At 35.0% G+C, this 14,532-nt stretch overlaps 1 protein-coding gene across 5 annotated transcripts in view; it reads right to left on the reverse strand.

Annotated features, from left to right (window-relative positions):
• The window catches only part of FHIT (fragile histidine triad diadenosine triphosphatase), a 512,252-nt gene that overhangs the window by 472,585 nt on the left and 25,135 nt on the right, over positions 1 to 14,532 (reverse strand). Inside the window, exon 1 of one of the 5 annotated variants that reach the window (XM_031555607.2) lies at positions 11,473 to 11,491. The exons of the other annotated variants lie outside the window; for them this stretch is intronic. The gene's annotated coding sequence lies outside the window, so the exon portion shown is untranslated. Of the gene's footprint in view, positions 1 to 11,472; positions 11,492 to 14,532 lie in introns of those variants that run through there. 5 annotated transcript variants of the gene reach the window in all.

Here is a 14,532-nt window from a genome sequence, read left to right on the forward strand (position 1 = left end):
ACTAACTTCTGCATAAGTTACAACTCTCATGCTTACTTTTTGCCTTGTTTCCATAAGGCTTGTTTTCAGATAAATATACGTAATTCAGCCTTGGTGATGCATTTCACAATCTCTAACAACCCTCATTTGAAAATACGTGCACTAAGGTGACTGTTCTCCACTCTAACATTACAAAGTAAAGACTGGACAATTACATCAGCTTCTCTGACATTACTGTGGAGAGAGAGGGAATTTAAAGAAGGGAAAGGAAATGGAAGAAGAGTTGACTGAAGATGGAATGGCTTACTCTTCTTCAAATACTGACACCATTTCCCAATGTACCCACAGACTTCGATATAGAAATTTGAAAATAACAGACATAGGACATTATAGTACTTTCCAATTAGGACAAAAGTTTTCCTTGGACACTGGATGTTAAGTCTTCAGGTTTACTTTCCAAACCAACTAGTAAAAGAGCTTCTTGAAATTAAAACAAATTTTCTGAAATATGATAGGGCTAATGCTTCTAAGCCTAGAAATAAGGCAGTTTCACCGTATCTTCTAAAAAAAAAAAAAAAAAACTCTAAAAAAACAAATGAATAAATACTCTAAAACATTTCTAAGACTTGACTCAAGAACTAAGTCTTGAATTTTAGATTAATCTTTAATCCATGCTTCTGTACTTACGGTGAAAAAATTATACATAAAGGTGCATATGATTTTGATCACATAACCAAAAAATTCAATGCAAATAATACAAGCTTACACAAGACATCTTCCTGCTCATGAAGCTACACGAGTGTCAGGCTTAAAAAAAAAAAAAAAACACTTTTAAGTGAAGTTGTAATTATAAGCATCTTTCTCAGCACGCACGAAGAAATCTGTGCTTTGAGCAGCTTAGAGCAGACTTAGGGATCTTCTGAATTTGGAGCCTACAACTACTACCAGTTCAAAGCTCCCAACAGCAATCAAGTTACATCCCCTCCCATTTTAACATGAGTAATTCTACTTTCTTGTTGAAATTCAGCATGTATTTAAGAAATATAGGTATTTAATTTAAATATGAGAAATACTTTATTTAAATACAAGAAAAATCTAATTTTTTTTTCATACAAAAGATGCATAGCTTCAATGTAACATTTTTTAAAAGCTGTGTGAAAAATAAGCTATTCACATACTCTTTTCTTATTAATCTTATATGTGGGTAGGATAGGAGACTGCAAAATGGGGCAACTATTAATTATTCATTTATTTTGGCTCACTATTTTTAAATGAACATTATTTCAGTGTTGCCCACTGAGTACTTTATTTCTAGAACAGACATCCTCTGAGAAAGCCATACATATTCCCAGCCTTGGCAACTGATGCAGGATCCAATTCCAATCCACAGTTGTCTTTATATTGCACTTGCAGTCACACAGGTAAGATAGATGTGATTTAACCAAGACACAACAGAGATTATAGGTACTGAAAAAACTCTTCCTTCAAGAGTCACCTTGCTTGCTGTCCTAACAACCATTTGGGATTTTCTTTTCCCCCTACCTGGGAAACCACCGGACTTGAGGAATTCCCATAACATAGAAGAGAAGGTGCTGCTGTGGCTGAGAAAATCTGTAACTGCTGTTTCCAAAGAAATTCTGTGAGGAGTGTCATTATGCAGAGGTGCACAGTTCCCAACTGTCTGCCTTCTACTTCTCTCCCCTAGGGTCACTTCTATTCCTTACAGTCATTTCTATTACATGTGGATTTGAAGGAGAAGATTAAACCCTATTTACCACCTTTCCCCTGTTCAGGTGAGCTTGCACTATAATTTTTTTCTTCACAGAGAGGACAAAAATCAGTTATGCTCTGTAGACTGAGTAATAGAAGCTCACCATGAATAGTATTCTCAGGAAAAGAAACTTGGATAGTGTTTCCTATTTGCTGCCACTTTAAATATTAGCATGCATTTCTTAAAAACACGGGAACAAAGCAGATGAACAGAGGTGACAGAGCTCACCTGCAGGTGGCTGTACGACCAGAGAGCTAATGCCATACATCTGCAACACACAGAAGCATGAACAAAAACCTCAAGCTCAAGAGAATAATCAGTGATGGTTTTGGTGTGTGAGGGGGGATGAAGCTGGATGGGGGGCTGTTACTGTTTTTGTCCTATGGATTTTGTAGGTGCAAACATTGCAGGTGCACAGCAATGTTCTAAAACTTTCATCTGTGGCATTTCCCAGAATTTAATGCAGGTTACTGCTATGCTTCCTGGATGTTTTTGAGCAGGACACACTTATGTATACCAGTTATAAATGCAGCATCCTCCAGAAATTAGAAGAAAGTTGCTTTTACACTTCATTTTTTATACTTGGAGATGTCTATTTATGACAAGCTACAAATCTGCGTAACCAAACCAATGTGAGTGAAAGTATCTCCTCATATTTTCTGTAATATCAAAACCTACTAATGCTGGTGTCTTTATGTCATCTCACACACAAATTTATTTTTACTTAAGGGCCAAATAAATAGCTGAGGTTATTATAAGCAGAAAAGGACAAACTTCTCTCCAACAAGCAGCTTTTGCCTATGAGTTTTGTTATTACTGACACTGTAGAAATAGCTATTGTTATAATTTATTGCTATGAAAATCAGATACCTTTCCAGAATACTTGTTAATATGCAAAGACAATATTCAGCTTGTGTCTAAACATCAAAATAAAGTCAAATTTCTACTGGAAAACTGAAATTATCAATTAGATTGAATGCATCTAAAATCACAGCAGAACACAGAACAAAATTACTGCTGTACTATGATGTTTTGCTTGAACAAAAAAACAGAGACAGAATAAAAATATTGTATTTCATGGTAGTGAACTCGATTTATTTTTGGAAGTTGTACAGGTTAAGCCTTTCAAAAGAAAAAAGACACCTTAAGACCTGAAAGTTCCAGGAAGACCAAAGAAAACCTAGAGATACACAGATGATCTGTCCAGATGAAAGGCCTATCAGTCATTCTTTTTTGTCTCGCCTCCTTAAGTACGAGCGAGAGGCAGAAGACAAAAAGAGAGAAGCCTTGTCCTCTTTGTTTAGGCAATGTCTACATTTCTGCAACTTGCAAAAACGTCTGGTGGAGTCAGTCCCCAGGTCTTCCAGAGGCACAAGTTTGGCAAAAGACAACTACAGACACCATCACCACCCCAAAAGTAATTACAGCAAAAGGCACAAGTGCTTCTTATCAATCCTCACTCCCCTGTTCAAATGGCTAACATGCAGCACAGTGCAATCTATGAGGGTCAGGTTTTTTTTTTTTCCATAAACTTACCCATAGGGATTGCCTCTTCCAAGTCATCATTCCTCTGTAATATTTCTCCTGAGAGAATAGGTTTCATATTAGCTATTCAAAGCTATGAATATATATCAAAAACTAATGTCACTGTAGCTCAGAGACCCAAAGAAACATTAAGAGTACAACACGGACTGTCCTCAGTGTTCTCACCATTCTCACCAACCTAAAGTCTAAAAGGCTTTTGTACTGTGCTGAATCTGTTAACTAACATAAGCAATTTGAGTGCAATAGGTAAAAACTTTGTTGAGAAATAAGAATTCTGTCAAGCCCCTAAACTGAGTAGCTCTAGTTGGGAACTGACAAAAGTGACAAGTCAGTAAGCAAACGTTCAGATGTTCACATACTGTCATGTGGGTACAATTGCCAAGCCCATTTTACAAGGGTAATTTCCAACATGAGCATGGCTAACCAGGCCCAGCAAAATTTTTGTCTCTGTAGTGAAATACAAGAAGGTCACCTTCAATGAATTAAACTAAATGGGCAATAAATCAGGCAGCAAAGCTGCATATCTAGTGCAACCTGTTTAATTGTCCACTGTATATAATAATTAAGGGAGGAGGGAAGGAGGGAATCTACACAAACTATTTCAGTTGAATTTTGGCTTATTCATTCTACCCAAGCCTCCAGGAAAACAAACAAACTTTCCTTCACTTTTTTGGTCTCTATAGTATTTTACAAGTTAGAACAAGATTAAATGAAGAAATGTTTTCCAATAGTACTATCAATACACGATTCTACAATTCCTGAAATTACTACATTTTATTGCCTGGCCGCATAACAACTATTTCCATTTTAAAAATTCTTGAATAGTCTTTTCAGATTTCTTACCAAGAGGATTTAATATTATCCAGAATCACAGACAAGTTTTGCATACAGGCACAATCCAGACAACAACTGCATCCTAAACATTAGAATTTTTAAGAAACAGCCGATGTAAGATTAACATAATGTTGTGGAGCACCATAAACCTCCTTCTGAATTCACTACTAAAATCCTTAATATTTTAAATCTCTTTTATTATTATTAGAAAACTTCTCTATCATATCTAATTTTAATAGCTCTTACGCAGAAGAATAAATTCATGTGAGAACAAAGCACTTATCTATTTTGGTTTAAAAATGAAAGAGATGAGAAGACATTTTGAATCAGAAGAGCTGATGGCTGGGTCCAGGGTTGAGTGCCATACCATTCTGACTGGCACAACCAGCTGTCTACTTCAGCCTCCAGTTTCTTTGATGCATCTTAAAGAAATTAATCTTTAATTATCAAATCATTCTGATTTAAACCTCTCAGTTTTTTGAAGACACTAAATACATTTCCCGAGGACTGTAGGAGTCATGGTGTCTCAGGAAAAGACAGCATTTCCCAGAATTCTTGACATACCAAGGCAAGAGAGTTATTATTGTTCCTTACTGAGAGTTTTTATTGTCAGTTCTGCCATTAACTTTGACCAAAATCCAATTCTGGCTAGCTTGCTGGCAGGACATTAAGATAACCAACCACTTACAAAAATTCTTCTTGTATTTTGTGAGTCCACAGTTGAGTTCTTGTTGCTAGTTTGTGTTTTGCCATTTAAATTTTCTATCAGACAGCTAAAACAAAGCTTTTCCGTGTGAAATTTTCACACAGAGAATGCAGTTGCCAGGACAAACAAAACAGACTGCCAGGAAACTGCACAAATAGTTAATGTCCATCAAAATCTGTATTACATTCTGCTTCGTTTTCTTCAGCTAGATTATTGTTCAGAACACCTTCAGAACTTCTGCTGACAGAATAACTTCCATTACACTGCACTAATACATTCAGTACTACTCTGTACCAATACACTTTAATAATAATAATAAAATGCCTTTCACTTGTAAACAGTTTTTAGCTAACACAACGCATTTAGCCTAACACAACGCATTTCCCATTTGTCATGAATCAATCCCCTGTTAGCTTTACAAGTTCTCGAAGTCTCAAACAGTCTCAGTCCTACTATTGGTCACCGCTCATGTGCAGGGGTAGAGTTCCTCTCTCCAGTGAACATAATGCAAATATAGAAAAGGAGTTCATTAAGTTATCATCATCCATCTCATAAATGGTAACAGAGAAAGAAAGGCATCGTTTTCAAAGTATCTACTTCGACATCTATGTTCCTTTGACTTTGAAAATCACTGAGATTTAAAAACCTCAAAATACTGGACAAAACTGAAATGAGTTCTCCAGTCCCAACTTGGAAGTCAGTCAGAACAGGAGCCAGGAACCCAGCTCCTATCTGCTGAACTTAAATCTATTACTTTCACCCCAACCTTTCCTTTATCCCACTGTGTTATTTGCAACTCTATGGACACTTTAAAGGCTAGAAATAATCCTAACCCTCAAATAGTCATCCATCAAATTTGCTTAGAGAAATGTATTCTAGAATCCAGGTTAGACTTAATCAAAAAAGAAATTTCTCTGCAGCAGAGTTAAAACCTCTGTGAGAAGGTTACATCAGATTTAGAACAGAAAAAACAACAACTTCAATATCCAATCACGTTAATGGGAAAGACATACTATGAAATACTTTTTTGATTAATTTTTAGTGGTACAGTTTAATTCTCTCTAAGCAGCTTTCATAGTTCCCCTTTCACACAGGGCAAAAAGTTTATAAATTCAAACTTGGTTTGTAAGATAGCTTAGAGCATTACTGTGCCAGTAAACACACAGCGAAATACAACAGTTAGTAGCCTCAGCATGTCTGCAAGTCCAATTCTAAAGTTGTGTCTCTTCTCAAAGTAATGATTAAAAGGTCTGAGCAAGGAGGTTCCTTATCCTCTAAAGAAGCCAATCAAAATTAAAAAAAAGAAAAAACATTTAACCTAGAACAAAGCCAGCACTGATTAAGAGTAGAAAAACAAACAGCAAACTCTGGACACAGCAAACCAGATTTGTACAACTCGTGTAACTGTTTCCAAACCACAGGCACAGCATATATGTATATACAACAAATAGAGAGCATATGTATGAAAAAAACAAATTTATCCTCCCTTATACACATTAACTGTTTGTAAATAATCAGTAAGTCTTGTAAACACTTATATTTAGTATAATTTGTGGTGATTTTTCTAGCATGCAATAAGTTCTTCGAAAACACATTTATTTGGAAAAGTTTGTGTACAAGCACAACAGAGGCTGTTTCCTAGTACAAAGTACAGTACATTCTATGATTCTTCTAAAAAGCATTAAAAAGACATTTTTTTGTTTAGGTCTTCTTTCTTTCATGATCTATACAACATGCTGTATACTTTGTACATTGTGATATTCTTGATGGAAAATAAAGTCAAAGCTTCTGTGTGCAATTCAGAATAACTAGTTATAAATAAGAAATGAAATAGAATGAAAATCAGAACTAAAACAGAAAAAGTTTGAACTGCAAGAAAGGAAAATAGATCCTGCAGAAAGTGGTTTGTTTGGGTTTGGGGGCTGGGTGATGAAAAAAGTACTCAGTATAAGCCATAACTAAAAGTTCCCCCAGGGAAAAATACTGCATAAATCTGTCCAGAAGAGCAAGGGACTGTTAGACTGCAAAAGAAAACAGTATGCAAGAGGATTCAGATGTGAAGTGACGTACAGAATGCTTCCATCTGACATAGGTACTGAAGACTTTTAAAAGACGTGAGTCACATCTACAGTATAGCTACATACAGGAAGATGTAAAAAGAAACGTAAAAAGAATACAACTGCCAGTAACTAGAAAAGTAGTTTCAAAGCACTTGAAGTATAAAAGACAGAACTCAGCTGGTAGGACAAAATCTAGGAGTGATCAAATACACGCTTCTCAGCTACTCAGGGAGATTGGCAGAATATGGCAAAGCACAGCTTAGTGTGAAGGGTACAAATTACTAGAATGGAGTCAGCGCTCTGAACAAATGCTATTTGAAAGAAACAATTAGAGATGGGCACGCGGCCCAAATCAATAAATGCAGGTAACTCTAGGGCAGAGTGTAACAGTCATGTGAGATAATCTAAAATACAGGTATCCTCGCATTGAAACGTACCACCAAATGCACTGCTGGTTTAGGTGCTCTGCAGCTTTAGAAGTTTAACCTACCAAATGCTTTGGTATATGGATTACTCTGCTGTCACTTCTCCAATAAACTACATACCCAAAAGTGTTCTTCCCCTTTTAAAGAAAAAAGTCACTTCATGCTAGATAAGCAAGTTCTAGTGGACTTGATCCAAAGCTGCTAGAACTTGATGGAAAGATATTGTTGTCTTTGAGACAATGTGGGCTCAGGCACATAGAAACAGTTCCTGTACATAAAATTAAAGTCTGAATGCTTCATTTCTAGAGGTACTTGCCTGCCTCCTTTAATTAGGGCTGATGACTTAAAATTGAACAAGCTTAGAAATCCAAAAAACTTATCCACAAATAGTGGGTGACATAGGACTGGAATCAAGCATACAATTCTCATTAACATTAAGGGAGTGTTATGAACATATTTTGAATACATGATGAGAAAGCAGGGGGGAAAAAAACAACGCAAAATTAATTTTAAAAGCATCAGTAGATGTGCACAATGAGGAGAACGGAACTTGAAGGAAACCTAAACCTAATAATAATCTACCAAGTGTACTAGAAAATCTCAACTTCAACAGTACGCATATTACAGCTGTGCCTATTCTGAATCCCTAAGTAATTATAATATGCAGTGTTTTGGAGGAACATTTATTCAACTCCAACTGTTTTTCCTGCTTGGCTTACTGTATTCATTGCACCTGCAGGCCATAATTTTACTCATATGTTAGTGAAAAGACAGAATTCAAGTTCTTACAAGGAGCACTAAGGGGATCACTACATTTCTCTGGAATAATCTTAAACTCAGTGCTTGGGCAAAGTTAAAGGGGAGCATACAAGTGTAGAAAACAATAGTATAGAGTTGGTGAACTTGAGATATGTTTGCTATCTTACAAAAAGAAGGTATGAGCAAGTACAGACAAGAAAAAGAAAGTACCGAAAGGGTCACTGTTCTCCTTATTTGTGAGAGGAGGGAAAGATGAACTCTCTGAACGTATTAATCTGGATGTTAAAACTTTACAGCATTTGAAGCTATAAAAGTCTGTTCAAATTAGCTTAGAATGCCACGTCACATGATTTTCCCATTTATAACTTTAGCACTCAGTTACATGCTTATTGCATGACCTTAATAGCAGCATTGCTCCAGCAAAAGATCAGGTTGTACCACTATGATGGGCTCCATCGAGGTGCTACATTACTGATACTGAGATATCACAACAATAAATTTGCATGACATTTCAGAAAACTTTTATCCTCTAAAATATATATTTTTTTAACTGTGAAGAAATATCAGTTTTCAAATCAGGTATTTTGGAGCTTAAAGTCAAGTGCTGCTAATTAAAAGAGAGATGAAACCTGGCATTATTAATAAAACAAAATTGCATTTAACTTCAATTTATTAGTCTGAGTTTTGAGTTTGAAGATTTTATTTTGAAAATCTTCAACACTCTTCTGATAAAAATGATACTGTCCTGATTGTAATCAATTTAAAGTGTTAAAACTTTTCTAAGTATTGCACCAATGTTGTAAATCCAGAAGCTATCTTCAAATAAGTTGTAACAATCTGTCAAAACACAAAAAGAATCAACAGTGGGGGTTAGAAGAAGTTACAGGTTTCTTCAGACCCGAGCATCACTTTGACTACTAGATCTGAACACGTGGGTATAATAGCAAGGGACACTGCATTATGAAACAAGCAAAGGCATTCAGTCCCATGTTACTCACTTTGCTGCCAAGGCAGTAAAACTAGAGAGAAATTCTCCCAGAAATTCTACTGACAAGTTTCTTCAACTGAAATTATATCTTCTGATACTAAGAGTAAAAACACATAACAGGAAACATTTATTTTAATTAGGAGTGACGTTTATAGAACTAAATAATTGGAAACAGCAGAATGCAACACCAAATGACTTTTCAAGTTATTGCTTTCTTATCACCAGCTTGTGACTAATACCTTTCTTGAGTGATCCAAAAATTAGTCAGATGCACCAAGCAAAGCCTCTGTATCATTTCAATACAGCTGCAAATCCAGACATTTTGAAATAGAAACCAGAGCCATTCAGTGATCGGTGATGAAATTGGACAAATGAATTAATTTCCCTGCAGTACATGAAATTGGGATAATACCTACCTTACAGTAAGGCTTAATTCATTAATGCTTATGAAATGCTGAGAGATCATTAGCTGGATAAAAAAAATAAAAATCTCTAAATCATTCCATTTGGACTGGCTCCTCCCTTAATTCAGCGTACGCTCTTCTACTTCTGAAATCATTAACGTGTGCATTTACTTGCTATTTGGTTTGTTTCTTCTTGTATTACTAGTAAAATACAATGATTTTTATCTCCTTTATTGCATAACAATAAGCTGTTGCTGCATAACATGTTATATTTCAACAACTTTGGTGTTCCACTGAGCCTTCACAATCTCCAGCGTATTTAAGGTCTGAAAAAATATCTGTAGTCCATTAAGTGTGCCTATTTCCCATCCCCCTAAAGAGAGATGCTAATATAAACATTGCATGTGGGTCATTCAGTGCATTTTTAATGCTTCATTTGACATCCTTACCAAAGTTAATCTAACGTAAAATAGCGGCATATAAAGAAAAGCCAATCTAGAATGATTCACTATTGGAAAAAAAAAAAACCAACATATTTTGAAAGTTTTGTCTCCAAAAGGAGACTCCTTAGGAACTTCATTATTTAGCCTCTGTTCATAATTTGAATCTTATACTAATTCCAGCTATTGAAAGTTTCAATGTCAACAATAATATGCTCATGGCAATACTTTGCCACAAGTATATAGACAAATTTGTTAAATCAAGAGCAACAAAACTACAAGACAAAAAAGTAACAACTGTTGTTGTTGTTTAAAACAAAAAAGCTCCTGAAATTCCTCAATCTTGCAGAAAATTAAAAAAAAAACGCAGATGCAACACTGTAAGTAAAAAGAAAAAAAAAAAGAATATTTAGCAAACATTGTTAAAACCACATCTTTGTTTAATGCTCTGGTTAAACATTTTATAGAGTCACCCTTTACTATACAATGTGCACTGTTTTCTCCTAATGCTCTCCAGCAAGTTATTATAAAGGTATTTTGATTGCCTATTGAATGAAAGTACTATATTTCAAGGAAAACTTTCAAGCAGTTTTGAAGTATAGGGAAATTCTTCCAACAGCTGAAGGCATGACCGTGTACCAACCACTCTAAGCCCAATCATAAGACTACAACAGAAGATTAATAAGTAAGTAATCAAGGAAGCTGATACTACCTTACAACAAAGATAAGGAGCATATGTTTTAAAGAAATCAAAAAGAGCAGCTTGACTTTATAGATAGGCCTGATAGATCTTTGGCCTACTATTTAGTATTGCAAAGTTCATCTATGCAAATAATTTTCCTATGTAATATATGCTTTAACATATACTTTTACTATACTTTAATGGGACTATTATAAAAAACAGTACTAGCATCTTAAAAGTTACAGTTTATAAATAATTCAGGCTATGTAAATCAAAAGATAAAACTGAAAAAAAACTGAACGGCTACAACAAAGCTGTTACTCCAGTTTAAATTTCTCTTTAGTAGAACATAGTTGGAACAAAGCTCCAAGCGTATCTACATATGACCAACAGATTGGAGAGCATTGTTGTTTTTCTATTTTGGTAACATTTACATGAAATATCATTATAACAAAGTTCAACGTATACTATGCTGTCCTACAGTCCCTTCAAAATGTCACAAGCATCCAGGACTGAACATATATTCCTCATGCTTAAGAGGTAGAATATACATAAGCATTCATCTTTGAAGATTAGTGCAGGAGTTTTTATTTCTGAAATTCTTGTGCATATGCCTCTTCCTAAGCAGCATTATGTTTCAGGACCAGTATGTTTACAGCAAGTGCATATATAATACACATTAACAACACTAATGGTAAACTCTTTTTTCCCCAAGCATGGAAGGCAACAAAATTTTCTGTAACTCATACGCTCAATAAAAATTATCTTCTCTGTTTCTGTAAAAGGGATGTATAGCATTTAGAACTCCCACCAGCACCATCACCCAACAAGAGTAACAAAACAATGCTAAGACACTAGAAAGACAAATGAAATTATTACCATTCTTTAGGGCACGGCAACTTGTGGGGTTTTTTTGCCTGCTGAAACAGAAAAATTACAGAAAAATAACTTTATTTGTGGTTAAAGAATTTTAGCATGGAATTTATTCCTCTGTGTTACTGAATACCTCAACACAACAGCAGATGATTATAAATGCACAATAATAAAACGGCAAAAACAACTGAACTACAGAAATATATCAGTAAGGCTACAGACGTAGCTTGAGAGTTTAGAAGCATGTCAATTGGGTGATGACTTTGTATTTTTGTGTTTATTTGAACTAAATAAAAGTACCTTCTTTAAAAAGTAAAAGAATCAACTGAACCACAAAACTAAGAATAAATCTTTGACTCTTCAGTCAGATTTCTATTAGTTGTTTTCATCTACAAACTAATAGCAATTAGTAGTCACACTGTTTGTGAAGGAGCCTGCTCTCCAAGGAGAGATCAATCTGTTGATGTTAATTGCTGCAGAAAATATGACAATGTTCTTTCTACCCCTTTTCTCTCTTTCACGCTGCTCAATACACTTGGAATACTCTTTCAAGTTCTCTTCATCAAATCTTTAACTCCTTGAAACAACTGCTCCCAAAGAGCATCTAAAACATTACTTCGATGAAGATGAACTAAAATGAAGTTGGGAGGCACATCCATGACCTTCATATCGTTTGCAGCAATGTGTGTGGTACTAAATAGCACTACTTTTGACTGTTCTTACCCCCAGCTGTATATTAGAAGCCCAAATACCTGTCAAATCCATCAGAGGGCAAAATCCCTTGGACTTGGATGGATTGTTTTCTGCAACATCTTTAGAGTGAGTTAAAATGATCACTGAAGTTGTTAGGAGAATCTACCTACTCATTTCAGTAATTTAATAGACTTCTGATATAAAGCTAGAACAGTTACATTAACATAAATCTAATTGCTCAGAAAGATATGAAACCTTAAGTCATTTAAAATTAACCTATTTTCCTTAAAATCAAGTAATATATATTTAAATCATCAGATTAATAGATATAATTACACTTGTCATTTTCACTGTACAACGTTAATGTACTCTTGACCAACAAATAAACAACTCTCAATGTAAGACTTCAAAGCCCAAAGCATTAGCACTAGTAAATGAAGCATATGTTTAGCTATGAAAAAAATTACTCTGCTACAATTACCTCTCTGAAATAAGTCAAATAAAAACATAACAAAATAGTCAATTTTGACATTTCATATTTTGTTGAATACCATTACTGCACAGGCAATCACTGTCTCTTACATATAAATTAACAGCCTACCATCTGTCAAGTGTTCAGATAATCACAGGGTTTAATGCACAATATGGTTATTAGAATGTGACCTGACAAAAGAAAGAGAACACAACCTAATTTGGACAATGAAATCTATGATCTCACTTGCAAATGACAGTTTGACAAGCTATTATTCTGCATTTTGGCTTCTACAGTAAAAGCAATTTTACGCATACATAATTCTATTAGTCATACAGCCAACTGCCTGTGGAAGATTACTTCAAACTATCAAATTTGCTTGGTCATTCGGGGTTTTGAACTTAATTCTTACACAAACATTTGCACCATGAATAGGAGTTTATGGGTATATACACCTATGAAAAAAAGCATTAAGTAAAAACAATATTTTGATGCTACCATTTAATTACAACTTCGCATTTTAGTTTTCAAGTAAGCATGCAAAAAGTCATTAAATCCATTAATTACCTATATATCAACTAGTGTCTGCTGTTACAAGAATTCAGGATGCTTAGGTTTCACATCTTTGCTATCTGCTAATGAGCATCATTTTTATTCAGAATACTACTTACATACTATCTTATGACATATTCCATATGCAATACCTTGGTATTGCCAGAGTAAAGATTAATGACAGTTGCTACCATTCAAAGTTCCAAAATTAATGATAATAATAATACTATTACTGTCTACTATAAACACCCTACTCTAGGCAAGCCTCATGTGCCCACAACTTCCACATTTTTTAAGGACTCAACAGCATTGCTAATGCTCCAATATGATATATTTCAAAGGGTATCATCTAAAGATTACTTCAAAATGCAAAATAAATATTTGAGAAGGATCATATCTTCAGGAAATAATAATTTTTAAAAAAAGTATTCTAAGACAGTGACAAAACAAAGGAGTTTAACACAAGCTGTTACATTACCTGCAGGACTTCATCAGGATAACAACCATGTAATTAGGAAAACTAACATTTGAGAAAATCATTTCTTTGCCTTCACTGAACATCTATTCTTTCAACATTCATGCTTTCCTTAGTTATGAAAAATCCTATTTTCTCCTGTCTTGCTGGGCAGACGCATTTGAGAGTCAGTGCGCTGAACCTGTGCAGCAAAGAATCACGGGATCACGTTGGCACTATCAAACACACAAATGTGAAATTGAAGAACAACACTATAGATTTCTCAAGCTTTAGTTACGCAACAGAAGAGCCTGCCTCAATTGTCAAGGACCACAAACAACCCCAGAAGGCAAGGAAAACAAGTTTATGCAAGGCCCGTCAGCATTTCCAAGTGTAACGCTACTTGCGGCCATACAAAACAACATTCAGCAGACAACAGTCTGCTCTTCTGATTAGTTCTTACAAAAGAGAATTAAGAAAAATGAGAACAAACTACCAGGAAGAAACACTTAGACTACATCATTTAGGTTCAGCTTTACACATTGTCAGAAAGTTTCCCCATTAAATGCCACAAAATATCAGCTGTACCAGATAAACATCACAAAATACCATTTTCCAAAGCACCTGAGTAACCTGCAAGTCTTATCCTTGTTTTGAAGATCTCACAATTTAATCACTATGCAGGTCAACAAGTTCTCATACATCTAATAATGCACATAGTGGAATGCATAAAACACGCTTAGCCTCATCATTGGAAGCTGTAATTGCTTTGTGAGGCTCCTAGTAGTCTAGGGGAGGTTATTGTGTGGTAAAGGTAAGAATAATCATTCTACAAGCTCCTAATTCACTGGATGTCTCTCAATTTGTAGTAACTTTGGTACATCACACAACAGCA

The sequence above is a fragment of the Meleagris gallopavo genome, chromosome 14 (genome assembly GCF_905368555.1).
Source record: "Meleagris gallopavo chromosome 14, MGAL_WU_HG_1.1, whole genome shotgun sequence".
In the NCBI taxonomy this organism is placed as follows: Eukaryota; Metazoa; Chordata; class Aves; order Galliformes; family Phasianidae; genus Meleagris; species Meleagris gallopavo.